Below are 5,989 nucleotides of genomic sequence, written 5' to 3'. Positions count from 1 at the left end.
AGATGTGTTTGGAAAGTTTTGATAAAGATATTGGTGATGTTACTTATAAAACCTATGAAAATCGACTTTCTACTTTTAAAAACTGGAATGGAAAATTGGAACCTGAGGTATTAGCAGGAGCAGGCTTTTATTATATTTCATATAGTGACGTATGCAAATGTTACTATTGTGGAACTGAAATTTATGAATGGATCTATGATGACTGTCCTATAGAAGAGCATCACAAAATTTCTCCATTATGTAATTTAAGTGAATCTCTATGGTTAAGCCACAACAAAAAAAATAAGAAACAAAAATTCAAAAAATCTAATAATTCACTGGAACATGTAATTTTGATGATATTATTATTCATTAATTTACATCTTTTTTTCAACATATATTTCTTATGCTAATAAGTATTTATATTCATCTATAGAAAAAGATATTGTCAAATATCATTTGGTAATCATCTTGAATGGAAGTAAATTCTAGATAAATAAATTTTTTTAATAAAAATATTTATATTTTCAATAGCTTATCAAACCCATTTTATTCTCCTTTATTTCATATTTCAAAATGTTATTTATGTTCATTACCCCCCTACTGTAACCCGATGTGAAATATGTTTTTCCAATGAAACAAACATCACACTTGATAAAAATTGTCACTTTATGAAAGTTGGTTTAATCAATAATAATACGCTTAGTTTTATATATCCCATAAACAAAGGAGAAAATGTTAGTAGGTTTTTTAAAATTTTATATCATTATTCAAACCAAACCATTTTTGATACTAATTGAATTGAAATCCCAATTCGTGAGTTCACATTTTCTCAAAATGAATCATTCGCTAACTATACTAAATTTATTAATGAAAAAATAATGGATACATAACATTTTTAATATCGTTAATCTCTTTTTTAACTTTTTATTATATTTTTGTATATTACAATTTTAATTATCTTTTTTTTTATTATAAATTTCAAACAGGAAATTTTACACTTTCAATAATCCAATTCTTCATTTAAAAATATTGTTTTGAATAGACAATAAGCAATGCGCATGAGTTGACGATATGAAAAGTTGGGGGTATGAATTGGTAGGGGTTCGAATATTAAAGTAAGAGGAGAACTTAATATTATTTAGTTCGTTCACCATGTCTTCTAAAAACTTTTGAAAAATCTTTTTAAACCATTTTTTTAAAATTTTCTTTTGAATAAATCTTCATCAAAATTTTGTTAATAACATTTGCTTTCCCCAGCAAATTAACGAACCCATGTTGAATATAGACAACTTTAAATTATATTTTGAGAAAGTCAACAATCTTCCTGTTATAAAAATTAAAGAAGAATATTCAAGATATATATATTTAGGATACGAGTCTATAGAAACATTATGGCGATTAAAGGAAGTTGTGGATTACAGGATTTCTATTATAAAGAAACAAGAATTTTCACTTTACTTTAAAGTATTCCAAACCAGCATTTCAATTCAGGAAGGTGATCCTATTGATAATATTTATCGCATTTTGCAACCCAATCAAAATCCCAACAGTGAAAATGTTTCAACCATGTTGGAGTTCCTGATACTGTACCCGGAGGAATTGGAAAAAAGATTGAAGAGGAATGAACTCAAAAGAAAATATGAAGAAATCGGTGACTTTTCAGGAAGAGAAAAATAAACTCTATGTGTTAGTGCAGTGGAATTTTGCTTATAAACAAGCACGAAAAAGTGAATTTAGAACTTATTATTTAGATAGAATTCGTTTTGAAAAACGAATTAATAATTGTAAGATTATTCTTGATCCAATACTAAGCAAAGAACACAGAACTAAAATGTATTTAACACGATTTGCTAATACTTGTATTTAATCCAATATTAAATAAAAACTTATATTATATTAATTAGTACTTTATTTTATTTTAAGTTACATAAAAACAACTATACAACATCATTTTTTATTAATCCATGTATTAAACTTTTTAATCCTGCAACCATTTTACATTATAAACTTTGTTTCTTTCTTCTTAGAATTTTTTCAACGAGGTATACATCAGAGTGTTTTGCTTTCTGTAACTCCTGTTCATAAAATCCACCCTGAATTTCCTCATTTCTTTCATCTTCAATTATATATGTTCTGGGATTTGTCATCTTAACTTTTTAATTCTAAATATTTCCTGTTTGACCAATTTGGAGTGTAACCTTTGGAAAACGCCTCGCGATACTTGCCTATACGCACATGATCTCCAACTTTAAATTTAGCAAGTTTTGAATCTACTGTTTTAGCATGAGTAAAGATTGATCTAAAAATCTTCTTTTCATTTTGTTTATTTACTTGGTTTGGTTTCATTCCAATTGTTGAATGTTTGGTGTTGTTGTAATCCTTAACGATATCTTGTAAAATATTAAGCCATCTATAATTTCCTTGCAACTAAACATTTTCCACATTCTGGTTTTTAATGTTCGGTTTACTCTTTCAACTACACTTGCTTTTAAATTGGAAAAAGTACTATAATGATTAATTTTAAATCGTTCCATCAGTCTTTGGAAATGTTGGTTGAAAAATTCTGTACCCCTAATCGTTTGCAAATTTTGTGGGTTGGTTTTTAAAGTAACTAATATGGTTTTCATTGCTGTGGCAATATCCTTACCAGATTTTGTTTTTACAGGTTCTGCCCAAACATATTTTGAAAACACATTTATAACAACTAAAATATATCTATAACCCCTGTTAAATTTGGAATATGGTTGCATTTCTACTAGATCTGCTTGTAAAAGATCATTTAGTCCTTTAACAATTACCCTTCTTCGCATAAATTTTTTTCTAGCAGGTTTATGTAACTCATTAACTACTTGTTCCCTAATGTGTTGTCATACTTGGGTGGAATACCAAAAGATATTTTGTTTTGAGAGTAGTTGTCCACAAAGCTTTTATACATCTCTCTCCATTCTTTTAATTTTTGTTCATCCTTATTAGTTTCAATCAAAATTTCATTAATTTTAATTATTTCTTGACTAGGTTATCTAGATATTCTTTAATTGTTGTTAATAGAAAATCTTTCTTTATAAGAATTTTCTACTTTCGTTTCTATTTTTGTTAGTTCTTCATGCAATATTTTAGAGATAGTATATATAATTTCTGAAAGATTTTCTATATATTGTCTACTGTTTAAAGGTACATCAACTAATTTTTTACCATTAAGAGTATCGTTTATAAGTTTATTTTAGTTTGATGAATATTATCAATATCATCTTGAAGTAATTCTTTCTTTTGATTTTTAATTATCACTTCCCTAATTTGAGTGTTCATGGTCTTATCAATTTCATCAATATCAGCAATAATTTTTTATTTTCTTCTTTTTACATGCCTTTCAATGATTCTAGACTTACATAAAGTTCATCCAATTTTAAATCGAATCTCTAAACTGGATTATTGTAGAAATTTCATCTTTACTTTTATTTCTATCTTCACTTTCCAAATTTTTTTCTGATTTTTAATTTTTGTAATTTCTACAGCTAGTGTATTATTAAATTGCTGTCTTAGATCTTGTAGTTTTTCTATGTCTTTTTTATGGTTAACTAAGTGCATATTTAATGCTGTCGCTGTCATTTTTTCAGTTCTGTCACCTTTATCATGAACATTCTTAAAATAAGCTACTTCTTTATTAACTCTTTCGTAAACGTTGATTGTGAAATCTTCAAATTTTGTTTTAATGTCATTTTGAAGATTTCTTTTGATTGATTCAATTTGTGATGTATCGTTAATGGAATCTTTAATTTGTTCTATTTCTGTTTTTAAATTATTAATTGTTTTTATATTATCATTAAATTGTATAATTTTATTTCATGTTTTTTAATTTTTTATCAAAAACTTAATTTTTCTAAAAAATAAAAAAATTATTGTTGTTTGATTCATTTTTACTTAATCTCTTATTTATGTTGTCTATACCATATACAAACTAAAATATATAGGAAAACTGAAATGATACCGTCAGTTGGAGAATTCAGTGGCGCCATGCATCGGGTCGTTACACAACTTATGATACAATTTTATTTTATTTTACAGGAAACTTTACATTTTAAGTACAGGTAACTTTAATTGTTTTGTTCACTCTAGCGCCATCTATTATCAATTTTTTTTTTTTATTTTATTTTTTTGTACAAGAAATAGATGATTTTCTTTCTATTTCCTATTTTTCTAATAAGAATAAGTTACTCTAAATGCGACATCGCTCCATTATATCGTATTGTTCTCAAACAGATGACGTTTCATTTAGAATTAACTTATCCTCATCAAAAATATAAATAGATAGAAACAGCTATTATAGTTACTAAAATAAAATAATTAACTGGATATGTTTAATAATAATTAATTATTAGTAATAACTTTTATTAAAAAAAGTAAATACAAGCAAATTATATAATAAATAAAATTTCTTCTTCAAACGAAGGCTCGCACGGCACTGCTATTAATCAACTTGTTCTATAAATACAATAATAATAATAAATCAATACAATAGCATTAAATAATATAAAATACAACTAACAAAGTTTTGTCGCGAACTTATTCGAAGCGCGGCGAGAAAACGTGAATTGGATCAATGGTATCTATGTATAAAAATACAGACCCACGGATTAAAGCGAAGTAATGCGAAGAATCAGATACATGCAATAAATCCAATATCATTTTGGCCGCGCCGGCGCTTTGCAAAAGTTTAAAGCATGATGCGCACTTGAGCGAAGCGCGCCGAAGTCGAAGCTATATGCCATATGCGAAGCACTGTTTTTCGCACGCGATGGATAATTAAAGTTGTTTTAAGCTGACCTTTTTAATTTTAGTATTATGCGTACAGAAATATTATCTATGTGACGATTTGATAAAAACATTGGATTCATAATTATTGGTTTATAAAATGCCTTTTATTCTGCATTTTTCCTCAATTTCGACCCAAGTATTGTCTCGTCTCAATTCATTATGATAATTTGGATTCCCAACATAACTCTTTGTAGCTCTGTATAATCATAATGAATATTTTATCATCCTTGATCTCAGTAATTAAACTGAATTCACAGGTTGTACGATTCCTTTGCTATGCTTGAGATCTGAAACAACAAATTTGTATAATTATGTGACACATCAAAGAAACCTCCAGTATGGTTTATAGGATGAAAAATTAAATGCCGTTGAAGGGCTCTAAAATCTCAACAGAAATTGGCTATGAACTTTTTATCTTAGTCTTTAAGTTAACACAGGCATTATTTTTCATAAGAAATAATTATGGTGTTATATGCCTTTTATAAGCAGGATTCAAAAACAATTGCTGATAAAGCAAATTTACATTTTTTAAAAATAATATTGAATTGTTTTATAATGGTATTTTTAGTTCTTACCTAACTTGGGTGTAAACAACTGCCTGGGTAAATTCTTAAAAGAGGTCTTATAAGAGACAGATCTTACCTAACTCACAAAAACTGCAACATCTGCACTCTGGAAGATACCTGATTTGGGTTATCTGATCCTTTCTCTAAAATGATAGATACAATTTAAAAATCTAAAAACGATAATTTTAATAAACCAAATTCAGTTTTGATTATAATACATACATAATATTTTTAATAAACTTTTGAATATCTAATCACTCTCTGCCAAATTAAAGTAGCCAGCGCCATAACTTGTTTAGTTACAGCTCAATTAAAATATTTTTTGTTATAAAGTTGATATGATATTTTTTTTTAAGTAATAATGTTCATCTTCATTACTGAATATTTTGCGACTTTAATTTGGCCCACGGTGTAGGTACCTTTTCAGTTACTGTTTTTCTCAGGTAACAGTACATGTCTAATACCAACGAGAGAGCGGTCTACCAACAAGTTCTACAACAAATGTTTGTCTTTAAATACAGGGTTTGGTTTGGTACCTGGATTAACATCACTGGATACCAAATTACCAGTAGGTTGATCATCTAAAAGATTATTTTAATTTTATTAGAACAAAATATCTGGAAACGTTC

This window comes from Sitophilus oryzae, unplaced genomic scaffold (genome assembly GCF_002938485.1).
Source record: "Sitophilus oryzae breed Bouriz unplaced genomic scaffold, Soryzae_2.0 scaffold_1536_pilon_pilon, whole genome shotgun sequence".
Classification (NCBI taxonomy): Eukaryota; Metazoa; Arthropoda; class Insecta; order Coleoptera; family Curculionidae; genus Sitophilus; species Sitophilus oryzae.
Note: the sequence above shows the minus strand (reverse complement) of the source record.